Below are 14,798 nucleotides of genomic sequence, written 5' to 3'. Positions count from 1 at the left end.
TAATCCCACTCTGGACCCCACCTTTCCCAGGAAGCCACAATCTAGACTGGAGATCTGATACGCAAATTTCAACACGTTTATCTTTTCTCTCCAGCCATGACCTCTCTTATCTTTTCTCTCCAGCCATTTCGACGGATTGCTGTTTGTTCCGATTCAGAGGTAAAGAATGGGACGCAGGTGGTGCTGTGGGTTAAACCACAGAGCCTAGGGCTTGCTGATCAGAAGGTCGGTGGTTCGAATCCCCGTGACAGGGTGAGCTCCCGTTGCTCTGTCCCTGCTCCTGCCAACCTAGCAGTTCGAAAGCATGTCAAAGTGCAAGTAGATAAATACCGTATTTTTCGCTCTATAAGACGCACCAGACCACAAGACGCGCCTAGTTTTTGGAGGAGGAAAACAAGAAAAAAAATATTCTGAATCTCAGAAGCCAGAACAGCAAGAGGGATCACTGCGCAGTGAAAGCAGCAATCCCTCTTGCTGTTCTGGCTTCTGGGATAGCTGCGCAGCCTGCATTCGCTCCATAAGACGCACACACATTTCCCCTTACTTTTTAGGAGGGAAAAAGTGAGTCTTATAGAGCAAAAAATACGGTAGGTACCGCTCTGGTGGGAAGGTAAACGGCGTTTCCATGCGCTGCTCTGGTTCACCGGAAGCGGCTTAGTCCTGCTGGCCACATGACCTGGAAGCTGTACGCCGGCTCCCTTGGCCAGTAAAGCGAGATGAGCGCCGTAACCCCAGAGTCGGCCACGACTGGACCTAATGGTCAGGGGTCCCTTTACCTTTACCTAGAGGTAAAGAGCTAGTTTTCCCTGGGAAAGGAGTGTGGCAAGGGGTAAACTGCTCAGACAGGAGAAGCAAGCCCTAAGTCATACTGAGAGCAGACCCACTGAAATCAACACTCATTGTGTCTCATAATATTATGGGATGCCGCCCTAGGTCTGGTTCACATTTTGAACACAAGCAGAGCTAATTTATTCTTTCTGAACTAATAACGGAACTGAATTCGGTTACCTTTGATCACATAGTTATCTTTGGCCACTCAGTTAATATATACATAGTGGAGTACGTTAGCAGGAAGAGCACCTATAAATGCATATACAGTGGTACCTCAGGTTACATACGCTTCAGGTTACATATGCTTCAGGTTACACACTCTGCTAACCCAGAAATAGTGCTTCAGGTTAAGAACTTTGCTTCAGGATGAGAACAGAAATTGTGCTGCGGCAGCAGGAGGCCCTATTAGCTAAAGTGGTGCTTCAGGTTAAGAACAGTTTCAGGTTAAGAACGGACCTCCGGAACGAATTAAGTACTGAACCCGAGGTACCACTCTATTGGTAAAACTGATGTACAAAAATGCATTTAACTAGGAAGACATTGCCTACCAAAATGTGTATTGTGAGAAATGTATATGTCGTCTTTTCAGTTTGCTCCTGCAAAAGAGGGCATTTTTTTGATTAATCATAAAAATAATAGGGCTATAAGAAAATTGACGCTGGGGTTGTAAGGCTATAGGAATATTGCAGTATTGCAGCCAGGGTGGGGTAGCTTTTTTTTTTAGCATATTTCAAACTAGCTGTGGCCAAATGTTCTATAGGGTGTTGTTTCTTTAGAAATCACGGGGCTGGGGACTTTTTAAGAAATACAAGTCGTTGCAAAATTCTAAAGAAATAGAGTTTCTTTTACAACTGTGGTCTTGATGCTTGTCCACTTGGGAGATGCCTGGCACTTAACTCTTCAGCCTCTTGACGGACGTGGGTTTTATTACCTCTGGTGAGACAAGAGGAATCGTGCAGGAGCCCTTAGCACAGGGGTCAGCAAACTTTTTCAGCAGGGGGCCGGTCCACCCTCCCTCAGACCTTGTGGGGGGCCAGACTATATTTTGAAAAAAGAATGAACGAATTCCTATGCCCCACAAATAACCCAGAGATGTATTTTAAATAAAAGCACACATTCTACTCTTGTAAAAACACCAGGCAGGCCCCACAAATAACCCAGAGATGCATTTTAAATAAAAGCACACACTCTACTCATGTAAAAACACCAGGCAGGCCCCACAAATAACCCAGAGGTGCATTTAAAATCAAAGGACACAATCTAATCATGTAAAAACACACTGATTTCCTGGACCATCCGCAGGCTGGATTGAGAAGGCGATTGGGCTGGATTTGGGCCCCGGGCCTTAGGTTGCCTCCCCATACCTTAGCAGGATGCTCAGGCTTGTTGGATCTTCCAGCACAGACCTTCCCATCATTGAAATCTGAGGAGAACTTACAGCCAGAGATGGTGACATTGGTCTCGTAGATGCACAAATATAGGATGGGGCTATAGGATCTGGCTTACTGGCAGTACGTGTGAAAAGGACCTAGGGGGTCTTGGTGGACCACAAGCTTGACATGAGCCAACAGTGTGATGCAGCAGCAAAAAAAGCTAATGCAATTCTAGGCTGCGTCAATGGAAGTCTAGTGTGCAGATCAAGGGAAGTAATAGTCCTGCTCTATTCTGCCTTGGTCAAACCACACCTGGAATACTGTGTCCAGTTCTGGGCACCCCCTGCTCAAGGAGACCTCTGAAGGGGAGGTGGTTCGTAGGCATCACCTGCGGTGAGGGTGTGTCCCCATTAGCTCCAGATGAGCAAAAGCAACAAGCCACCTGTTATGTACTGAGTTGAATAGGATCCAAAAGGGAGCAGTCTGATTGGTCCTAGAACAAAAGGGTGCAGAATGCAGCAGCCTGATTGGTCCTAGAACAATAGGATTCAGAATGTAGCAGTCTGATTGGTCCTATAACAATAGGGTCCAGAATGCAGCAGTCTGATTGGTCCACAGGAGCCACCCAATCCAGCTCTAGGTGGAAGGGAATCCGCAACCTGATTGGCCTACAGGTGAATCCCGGAATTAGCCAATCACATGGGGCGCATTGTGTAAATAATGTATATAAAGCAGACATTCTGGGGGAACTTCCATTCCTCCTCACCACTATGAGCTGAAGAAAGAGCATGAAATCCACTCTCGACTCCCAGTATATTTCACCACCCAATGGCCATGTTTGCTGCAGCTGACGGGAGCTGGAGTCCAGCAAGCTTTGGAGGACCAAAGGTGGCAGCATGAGGAGCTGTGGTGGCCAAAGGGTTTTCGGGATGGTCAGGGCCTTTTCAGGGCGGTTGGTGTACATGCAAGAATCAGGCAAGCTGAAGGGTCAGAGCAGGCTTCTCAGAGACGGGTGCTGCTTTAGTTGGCAGAACACTGACCGAGGGCATGGACATCGTCCCAGCAGCTCTTCCCGTCTTCTCATCTGGAGCTAATGGGGACACACCCTCACCACAGGTGATGCCTATGAACCCCCTTCCCTTCAGAGGTCTCCTTGAGCAGGGGGTGCCCAGAACTGGACACAGTATTCCAGGTGTGGTTTGACCAAGGCAGAATAGGGCTATGACTTCCCTTGATCTGCACACTAGACTTCCATTGATGCAGCCTAGAATTGCATTAGCTTTTTTTGCTGCTGCATCACACTGTTGGCTCATGTTCAGCTTTTGGTCCACCAAGACCCCCTAGATCCTTTCCCCACGTACTGCTAGTAAGCCAGATCCTATAGCCCCATCCTATATTTGTGCATCTACGAGACCAATGTCACCATCTCTGGCTGTAGGTTCTCCTCAGATTTCAATGATGGGAAGGTCTGTGCTGGCAGATCCAACAAGCCTGAGCATCCTGCTAAGGCATGGGTCAGCAAACTAAGGCCCGGGGCCCGAATCCGGCCCAATCGCCTTCTCAATCCAGCCTGCGGACAGTCCGGGAATCAGCGTGTTTTTACATGAGTAGAATGTGTCCTTTGATTTTAAACGCATCTCTGGTTTATTTGTGGGGCATAGGAATTCGTTCATCCTTTTTTCAAAATATAGTCTGGCCCCCCACAAGGTCTGAGGGACAGTGGACCGGCCCCCTCCTGAAAAGGTTTGCTCTCCCCTGTGCTAAGGGCTCCTGCACGATTCCTCTTGTCCCACCAGAGGTAATAAAACCCACGTCGGTCAAGAGGCTGAAGAGTTAAGTGCCAGGCATCTCCCACCTGGGCAAGCATCAAGACCACGGTTGCTAAAGAAACTCTATTTCTTCAGAATTTTGCAACAACTTGTATTTCTCAAAAAGTCCCCAGCCCCATGAATTCTAAAGAAACAACACCCTATAGAAAGTTTGACCACAGCTAGTTTGAAATATGCTAAAAACAGCCACCCACACCCTGGCTGCAATATTCCTAAAGCCTCAGACACCCCTGCTGCAATTTTTCTTATAGCCCTATCATTTTTATGATTAATCAAAAAAATGTCCTCTTTTGCAGGAGCAAACTGAAAAGACAACATATACATTTCTCACAATACACATTTTGGTAGGCAATGTCTTCCTAATTAAATGCATTTTTGTACATCAGTTTTACCAACAGAGTGGTACCTCGGGTTAAGTACTTAATTCGTTCCGTTCTTAACCTGAAGCAGCACTTTAGCTAATGGGGCCTCCCGCTGCTGCCACGCAATTTCTGTTCTCATCCTGAAGCAAAGTTATTAATCTGAAGCACTATTTCTGGGTTAGCGGAGTCTGTAACCTGAAGCGTATGTAACCTGAAGTGTATGTAACCTGAGGTACCACTGTATATGCATTTATAGGTGCTCTTTCTGCTAACGTACTCCATTATGTATATATTAACTGAATGGCCAAAGATAACTATGTGAAATGGAATTTCAGTTCCATTATTAGTTCAGAAAGCATAAATTAGCTCTGCTTGTGTTCAAAATGTGAACCAGTCCTAGGGCGGCATCCCATAATATTAGGAGACACAATGAGTGTTGATTTCAGTGGGTCTGCTTTCAGTATGACTTAGGGCTTGCTTGTCCTGTAAGAGCAGTTTCCCCCTTGCCACACTCCTTTCCCAGGGAAAACTAGCTCTTTACCTCTAGGTAAAGGTAAAGGGACCCCTGACCATTAGGTCCAGTCATGGCCGACTCTGGGGTTGCGGCGCTCATCTCGCTTTACTGGCCGAGGGAGCCGGCGTACAGCTTCCAGGTCATGTGGCCAGCAAGACTAAGCCGCTTCTAGCGAAATTAGAAATTAGAAATTTGGAATTTAATATAAGTAAGGATAAAGTAACAGAATATGAATTTGCTGAACCAACTGTTAAAAAGGGATACAAAAAAGGGAGGCGTGAGGAAGTCGGGAAAATAAGTTATCAAAGATAAGAAACTAGAAAAGAGTGATCTGTGTTTTACCTTTTTGTGTGTGTATTGATTTTTTCTTTTTCCCTTGTTAGGTTAAATGTTTGTAGTTTTGTATTGTGAAATTTTGTATGTTTTATATCCCCTCGGTGTTTATATTGTTTTTGTGAATGTTTTTTCCCTATTGTTAAACTTAATAAAATATTATTTTTTAAAAAATAAATAAGCCGCTTCTGGCGAACCAGAGCAGTGCACGGAAACGCCGTTTACCTTCCCGTCGGAGCAATACCTATTTATCTACTTGCACTTTTTGTGCTTTAGAACTGCTAGGTTGGCAGCAGCAGGGACAGAGCAACGGGAGCTCACCCCGTCACGGGGATTCAAACCGCCGACCTTCTGATCGGCAAGTCCTAGGCTCTGTGGTTTAACCCATAGCGCCACCTGCGTCCCATTCTTTACCTCTGAATCAGAACAAACAGCAATCCGTCGAAAACCCCTTTGTTGTTTGTGCTGATTAAGCTCCACAGAGCAGTTTTCTCCAAGCCCCTTCTCTGACCCCAACAGAACTAAACCGCACAAAATCGGCTTGCTATCTGATTTCCATCAATGGGTGGGGCGGGGGGGGGGGGTCTGTCACGTGGCTGGAGAGAAAAAGATAAACGTGTTGAAATTCCAGTCTAGATTGCAGCTCCCTGGGAAAGGTGGGGTCCCGAGAGTGGATTATAAAAGTTACAGATTCAAGAGGCTGAAGAGTTAAGCGTCAGGCATCTCCCTCCTTGTCAAGCATCAAGATGTGGAGACTCCGCCAGGCTCTTCCGCTGCTGCTCCTGTCCTTCTCCTCAGCCCTTACAGGTGAGTAAAAGCACCATGGCAGATGATGCACCATGGGGTTTCTTCTCTCTGAAACCCCCCTCCCAGCAGTCATTCAAAAGCCCAAAGGGGTCTTCCTAGGCTCCTCTTTGCTTTTGGTTCTCTAACTTCCTTGCTAGGAAAACCAATTGTAAGCTCAGCAGAACAGTGACCCGTCCTTTTTGCTCCCCCACTAATTTTGAATGTGTGGAGAACACCCCAGAGCATGCAAGGAGGAGGTGGAGGAGCTGATCTCTGCATACGGTTCTTGCAGATCCATTGCGGAGTCAGACTGATGAGGAGCATGAAGACAAGCCCCTCCGCACACCCTACATGGCTTTCTTGACGACTGGCGATGGCCCTTACTGTGTCGGATTCCTTGTGGCGCCCCAGTGGGTAATGACGTCTGCGCACTGCGATGCGTAAGTCTCACTAATCCCTCCTTGATTCTTAGCAGGGATGGTCATAGAATCATAGAATTGAACAGTTGGAAGGGACTGCAAGGGTCATCTGGTCAGCTGAAGCACCCATGACAGGTGGCCACCTAACCATCGAGGGCAAAGATAGTTGCTAATGGGGTGTCTTTTGCACGGGGGCCGGGAGAGGATTGAGTACTGGGATCCCTGACACTAACTGATGTTCTGTTTCCAGCACCTATAGTGTCATCAGCTTTAATAGAACCTCTAGTCAAGTGTTTCGTGTTGAGGCTAACTACCCACACCCTGAATATGACAAATACAGCAACTCAAATGATATCCGTCTGCTCAAGGTAACTTGCTCCAAGCAATCTCTCCTTCTATCTTCCCCCGAGGTCAGTGATCCTGAAGGCAGAAGGGGTCAAGGGTCTCCTAACCGTCCCAAAGTGTGCAGTATAATGAACTAGACATTGTGCAGTTTACTCTGGCATTGGATGACCAAAAGTCTCTTCCGTGGCAGCCCAGAAATCATTAAATTCGGAGTAGGTGGCTTCTTGTAGGAGTTTTTAATCTTAAAACATTTTTAGTTGTATTCTTTTAGTATTGAAATGTTTGCCACAAAGCAGATTTGGGGATGCAATGGAGAAGCCCCATCACATTGGCAGGACTCTTGCTGGTGCAACCATATAGTTGAACGTGGACCATTAATATTATCCATGCCATAATATTATCATTCTGGGCTTTTTTTAATGATATTTATTAGAAGTTTAGAAGTTACAGAAAAGAGGGAAAAAGAAAAAGAGAAAGAGAAAAGAAAAAACAACAAAAAAATTAACAGAGCCTACATTACAATACATAAAAAGAAAAACATAGAAAAACAATACAGCAATACAGCAAAAAAACAAAACAAAACAATAACACTAAAACACACATCCAATATTCCATATCTTTTCCTTTCATTTACTTGTTTCATCGACCTCCTCACACCTCCCTTTTTTGTATTCTAGTTCAATTAGTTGTTTCAGCAAATTCTTTCCATCTTTCTCAATTTTTGTTCTATAATTTATCTTAATGATCTAACCTTAAATTTTCCATTTTGGCCCATTATCAGCTTTTACTTAAGTCTTTATTACCTTTCTGCTAAAACCATAGACTTCATTCCAGCATCTTTCTAACATTCATTCATTTTACAATGTTTTTGTAAATATACTTTAATTTTTTTCCAATCTTCTTCCACCGACTCTTCTCCCTGGTCTCGGATTCTGCCAGTCATTTCCGCCAGTTCCATGTAGTCCATCAGTTTCATCTGCCATTCTTCCCTGGTGGGTAGATCTTGTGTCTTCCAATGCTTTGCGATAAGTATTCTTGCTGCTGTTGTAGCATACATAAAGAAAGTTCTATCCTTCTTTGGCACCAATTGGCCAACCATGCCCAGGAGAAAGGCCTCTGGTTTCTTCAGAAAGGTATATTTAAATACCTTTTTCATTTCATTATAGATCATCTCCCAGTATGCCTTAATCTTTGGGCATGTCCACCAAAGGTGAAAGAATGTACCTTCAGTTTCATTACATTTCCAACATTTGTTATCGGGCAAATGGTAAATTTTTGCAAGCTTGACTGGTGTTATGTACCACCTGTAAATCATTTTCATTAAATTCTCTTTTAAGGCGTTACATGCCGTAAACTTCATACCAGTGGTCCATAACTGTTTCCAGTCAGCCATCATAATATTATGTCCAACATCTTGTGCCCATTTAATCATAGCAGATTTCACCGTTTCATTTTGAGTATTCCATTTCAACAGCAAGTTATACATTCTTGACAAATTCTTAACTTTAGGGTCTAACAATTCTGTTTCCAATTTTGATTTTTCCACCTGGAAGCCTAATTGTTTATCCAAATTATATGCCTCCATTATTTGATAATAATGGAGCCAATCTCGTACTCTATTTTTTAATTTTTCAAAGCTCTGCAGTTTTAATCTATCTCCCTCTTGTTCCAAGATTTCCCAATACTTCGGCCATTTGGCCTCCATATTGAGTTTTTTCTGAGCCTTTGCTTCCATTGGTGACAACCATCTTGGGGTTTTATTTTCTAACAAATCCTTATATCTTATCCAAACATTAAACAATGCTTTTCTGACAATATGGTTTTTAAACGCTTTGTGTGCTTTAACCTTATCATACCACAGGTATGCATGCCAACCAAATACGTTGTTGAAGCCTTCCAAATCCAACACATCCGTGTTTTCAAGAAGCAGCCATTCTCTCAGCCAACAAAAAGCGGCTGATTCATAATAAAGTTTAAGGTCTGGCAGGGCAAATCCACCTCTTTCTTTAGCATCTGTTAGTATCTTAAATTTTATTCGAGGTTTCTTGCCCTGCCAGACAAATCTAGAGATATCTCTCTGCCACTTGTTGAAACAGTCCATTTTATCCAAAATTTGCAATGTTTGAAACAAAAACAGCATTCTTGGCAATACGTTCATTTTTATCGCAGCAATGTGGCCTAACAACGATAACTTCAAATTTGACCATATTTCTAGATCCTTTTTCACTTCAGTCCAGCATTTTTCATAGTTATCCTTAAATAAATTCACATTCTTAGCAGTCATGTTAACCCCTAAATATTTTACTTTCTTAACCAGTGACAATCCTGTCTCTTTCTGAAACTTATCTCTCTCAATTTCAGTTAGATTTTTCTCTAAAACTTTAGTTTTCATCTTATTCAACTTAAATCCTGCTACCTGACCAAATTCTTGAATCAGTTCTAATACTCTTTTAGTACTAGATTCTGGCTCCTGTAAAGTCAATACCAAGTCATCAGCAATGCTTTCAATTTGTACTGTTTAGCTCCCACTTGTATACCTTTTACTAATTGGTCCCTTCTAATCATGTTTAGCAAAACCTCCAGGACCGAAATAAAAAGCAATGGAGAGATTGGGCAACCTTGTCGTGTTCCTTTCTCAATCCTAAATTCTTCCGTCACTACATTGTGCACAATTAATTTAGCCTTTTGTTCTGAATAAATTGCACCTATACCGTTTCCAAAGCCTTGACCAACCCCCATCCCCAATAAATTCTTCTTCATAAAACTCCAGGAAATGTTGTCAAAGGCTTTCTCCGCGTCCACAAATATAAAAACTGCTTTGGTATTAATCTTCACTTGTAATTTTTCTAAAATGTTAATTATATTCCTCGTATTGTCAGACAAGTGTCTGCCCGGAAGAAAGCCTGCTTGATCTTTATGGATTTCTTCTGCTAACACCTTTTTTAATCTTTTAGCCAAAATGTCTGCAAAGATTTTATAATCCACATTGAGCAATGATATGGGGGGCGGTAGTTCTTGAGCTGCGTCTTTCAGTCTCTGTTTTCGGTATAAGTGTGATGTACGCTTCCTTCCACGACTCTGGTGCCCTTTTCCCTTCCAATATTCCATTACAGACTTCCTTTAAAGGTTGTATTAACCATTCTTTCAGAAATCTATAATATCTAGAAGTCAGTCCATCCGGTCCTGGAGATTTACCTAATTGCATGTTCTGAATTGCATGTTCCTTCTACTTCCTGTTCCGTTATTTTATAATTCAGCATTAATTTGTTTTCTTGGGAATTTTTTTGTAGTCCATTCATTTTCAAAAATTTGTCAATGTCCATTTCTTTCTGCTTCTCCTGTGTATATAGTTGTTTAAAATACCTCTGGAAACACTTTCTAATTTCCACTGGATTCTGTATATTCTTTCCTTCCACTTCCAAATTCGTAATGGTATTAAGTTTTTGTCTTTTTTTCATTTGCCAAGACAGCAATTTCCCGCACTTATTTGCCGATTCAAATGTCCTTTGTCTCATCTGTTTGATCTTCCATTCTATTTCCTGATTCATCATTTTCATGTATTGTACTTGATATAACTTTATCTCTTTCAAAATCTCCTGGGACTTTGGTTTCACCCTCAATTTCTTCTCTCCTTCCTTTATTTTTTCCAAAATTGTAACTTTTTTCTCATTTTACATTCTCTTCTTAATTGCATTCTGTTGTATCAAAAATCCTCTCATGACGGCTTTGCTTGCATCCCAGATTACTCTTTTTTCCACAGTAGTGTTCATGTTTATCTCAAAGTAGTCTCTCAAAGTTTTTTGGGCCTTCTTAGTAAATTCTTCATTCCTAAACAAAGTATCATTCATCCTCCATCTAAAGGAACCAGTTGGCATCAATTTCATCTCCATTTTCACAGCATTGTGATTGGAGCAGGTCTTGGGGCAAATTTCAACTTTGCTTGTCTTCGGAGCCAGTCCTCTGGTTACCCAAATTTGGTCGATTCTTGTCCATGTCATTTTAGCCTCGGAGAAGAAAGTTCCCTCTCTTCCCAGGGGGTTCTTCATTCTCCAAATATCAGCTAAGTCCATCTTTTCAGTCATATCAAAAAAAGGTTTTGGTAGTCTTCCATCCTTGGTAACTATTTGTCTTTGTGCCTTATCCATATTTGTAGACACTACGCCATTCATGTCTCCCATCAAAATCATATTGTAGTCCAAATAGTCCATCAGGGTCTCATGTAGCTTTTTAAAGAATTCCAATTTCCCTTCATTTGGTACATAAATACCTATTATAAAAAAAATTTCTCCTTGTGTTTGAATTTCAATTGCTACAAATCTTCCTTGATCATCTTTAAATATAAATTTTGGTAATAGGCAAAAAAAGCAGCAGAATGTATTCATAATACAGAATGATAATATTACCAAAAAAGCATAATATTATCATTCTGTATTATGAATACATTCTGCTCCTTTTTTTGCCCAAAGTGCCCCATTTTAGAGGCACCAGACTCCCCCAAGGGCTTCCTCAAGCAACACTAAATCAATGAGCTCTCTCCCATCTCTCCTTTCCGCAGCTGAATTCCAAGGCTACTCTGAATAAATACGTCAACACCCTGCGCTTGCCCCTATTCGACCATGAGCTCTCTGATGGGACTCCCTGCAGCGTGCAAGGCTTGGGCCGGGTTTACAAAGATGTCACTATCCATGGCCATAGTGAGTGCAAGAGGTTCTATCCCCATATCAATTATGGGAAGCTATGTGCTACGAGACAGGACATGTCGAGGATCTTTTTCGAGGTGAGAGTCAGCAGAAGCAGGGAGTGGGAGGATCAGAGGTTGGGGATCCTTCTGAGGGATTATTCTCCTCTCCAGCAAAATAGACATGGGCAGATGCCAGTCTACTTACACCTGGCCTGACCAACCCAGCGGCTTCATACAATCTCTGCCAATCCCCAGGGGTGGATGTTGAGTGATGCCCTTCACTTCTGTGCTTCACAGGCACTCCAAGGGTCCCCAAAAGCGAAGCTGGAGTTATTTAGGCTTGCATCCTGCTAAGAGCTCCTGCACAATTCCTCTTGTCCCGCTGCTTTTCCAGGAGAAAACCGCTCTTTGGAGCTGAATAGGAGCAAACAACAAAGGAGTTTTCTGCAGATTGCTGTTTGTTCCGGTTTAGAGCTAAAGAGCTGATTTTCCCTGGGAAAGGAGAGGGGCAAGGGGGGAACTGCTCGGACGGGACAAGCGAGACCTATGTCCTATTGAGAGCAGACCCACTGAAATCAACACTCATTGTGTATCATAGAATTATGGGATGCCACCCTAGGTCCGGTCCTCCTTTTAAACACAAGCAGAGCTGATTTATGCTTTCTGAAAATTGGAACTGAAAATTGGTTATCTTTTATAATGGCCGAATAGTTCTCCACTCAAATAATATTTACGTAAAGGAATGCATTAGCAGGAAGAGACCTATACAGTGGTATCTCGGGTTAAATACTTAATTCGTTCCAGAGGTCCATACTTAACCTGAAACTGTTCTTAACCTGAAGCACCACTTTAGCTCATGGGGCCTCCTGCTGCTGCCGCGCCGCCGGAGCCTGATTTCTGTTCTCATCCTGAAGCAAAGTGCTTAACCTGAAGCACTATTTCTGGGTTAGCAGAGTCTGTAACCTGAAGCGTATGTAACCCGAGGTACCACTGTAAATGCATATATTGGTAAAACTGATATACAAAAATGCATTTGATTAGAAAGACATTGCTCTCCAAAATCAATATATTAGGAGAAATGTCCACCAAGATCTCCACTCAGAATTGAAGGATCCACCCAACAGGAACCTGGCTGTTTGCCCTGGCACAAGCACCAGAGTTCGCCATGAGGTGGATCCAAATTTTCCCCCAGCTGCCATGTCTTATCCCTCTCTCCTCTCCACAGGGGATCACGGGTGGCCCCTTGGTGTGCAAAGGTGTGGCAGAAGGAATCAACTTGTATCCCTATCCCGGCTGTCCTGGAGTTTACACCCGCATTGCCCATTACCTTCCATGGATCAAGAGAACCATGAAACTGTGAACAGAAGAAGCAACCACGGTGACATTGTGCCTTCTTTCCCACACCTAATGCTTTTGCTTGCTGAATAACCTGCTTGGCTTGCATTCTGCAACAAAACACACACACACACAGAGAGAGAGAGAGAGAGAGAGAGCCCTCAATGGCTGTGACAAAGGAAGATCTATCAGATGTTTCATACAGGATGGTGTTTGGTTATGTTCCTTCACTGCCTCCCATCCCCTTGAAGAATACCCTTCCACAGACCTCCATCTCCCTCAAACAGCTCCTCCCTTCTCCCTTCCTTCCCCTAATGCAGGGATGGAGGACCTGTGGCCCCCAGATGCTGGAGTCCAGCAACATCTGGAGAGCCAAAGACAGTCCAAATGTCTGGATAGCATCATGTTCCTTGAGATCAGGAGGGAAGGACCTGTGACTCTCTAAATGTGGCTGGACTCCAACTCCCATCAGTCCTGGCCAGTTTAGCCAAATGTGAGAGCTGATGGGAGTTGAAGTCCATCAACATCTGGATGGCCAATATGTCAACCACCTCTGCTTTAGAGGACTCCTCTGGCTCTTCCTCCCAGAGCTCCGCAGACCTGCGAAAGGAACCTGCATTTTGGGTCAAGGTCAGATCGAGCCCCTTGAGGTTGAGGCATGTGGGACGTGGTCCTCTCAGCCAACAGGGAAGGACTTCATCCCATTTCTAAAGGGATCCTCTGTGTATTTCATCAGCCCCCCAAAGACCACCCTAACCTCTAGGATTCCTAGATGCAGATCCAAAACACTTTGGCACCCACAACACCTCACAAATAACCTTTTCACAGAATAAACTCCCCTAGGCTGTGGGTTGTTGTGATGTATTGTAGGGATGGAGGAGACATTTAATATTCAGCCTGGGTTGAAAGTTCACACTTTCTGAAACAAGGTTCACACCAAAAACAGTCATCCTCCAAAATTAACATTTCTCCAGATTTTGAAATTCAGGTTTCCAGCCAAGTCATGTTTATGGGAATGCACTTAATGGGGGTAATGTGTGTCTATTGATGCAAGGAATAGTTTAAAAAAAGCATGCCAAAAATGCATTATCTTACTGCAAATTGCTTTGCAAAAAAATGTGAATCTGTGGCACAATTGCATACAAAAGTGTGTATCGAAAGAAATTCACATTAAAATGCTGTTGAATTTTCATGAGTTTTCCGTCCGTTCTTTAAAAAAAAAAAAGCCTGCAAATGTATGCAAATATGTGGATAACTGAACTTATGATGGGAAAAAGAAGAAGCTGGAAGGCATAAAAGTGGACAATTTGTCTCTCCATGTCTATGCCGTAGGCATGGGTGACTTCAACTACCTTGACATAGACAGGCTGCCCTTGTGTCCCTGCCATAACCAAGAGGTAAAAATGTCAAGTTGCCCCAAAGGACTGTGTCCAAGAACACCTGGTGGCCTCAGGTGTGGTGTAGTGGTTAAGAGCAGTAGTCTCCTAATCTGGGGAACCGGGTTCGCTTCCCCGCTCCTCCACCTGCAGCTGCTGGGTGACCTTGGGCCAGCCGCTTTGAGACTCCTGAAGGGGAGGGATAAAGAGGGATATCAAATCCAAACTCTTCTTCTTCTTCAGGCGGACTCAGGCGGGGCTTCCTCTTAAGTGGCCCCCATGACACGGTGCAAGACGTCAGTATCGTTAAACCAGTTGGAAGCAGTGACCACAGTGCTATTAAATTAAAGACATGCCTACAGGGCCAATTGCCAATGTCAGAAGGTGGTGTGGTTGCTCGCGAGTAAACAGGCAAGACTCTGGCCTGTCTTTGCCAGGCTTTATTCTTGGTGCAACCTATTTACAGTGAAGGGGCTTGAACCTGAAGGGCCCTCACCTGTGCCGGATCCTCAGGAGCAGACACCAGCTGAATCCGCTCTGGCTCCAGAGGTGATGGAGGACCCATTGCCTCCAGGTGCTCCACTCTCAGCCCCGTCAGAGGAAGCTGAGGTTGC

This window comes from Podarcis gaigeae (genome assembly GCF_964106915.1).
Source record: "Podarcis gaigeae genome assembly, chromosome: 18".
Taxonomy (NCBI): Eukaryota; Metazoa; Chordata; class Lepidosauria; order Squamata; family Lacertidae; genus Podarcis; species Podarcis gaigeae.
The sequence above is the reverse complement of the archived record's forward strand: the minus strand, read 5'-3'. Positions refer to the sequence as shown.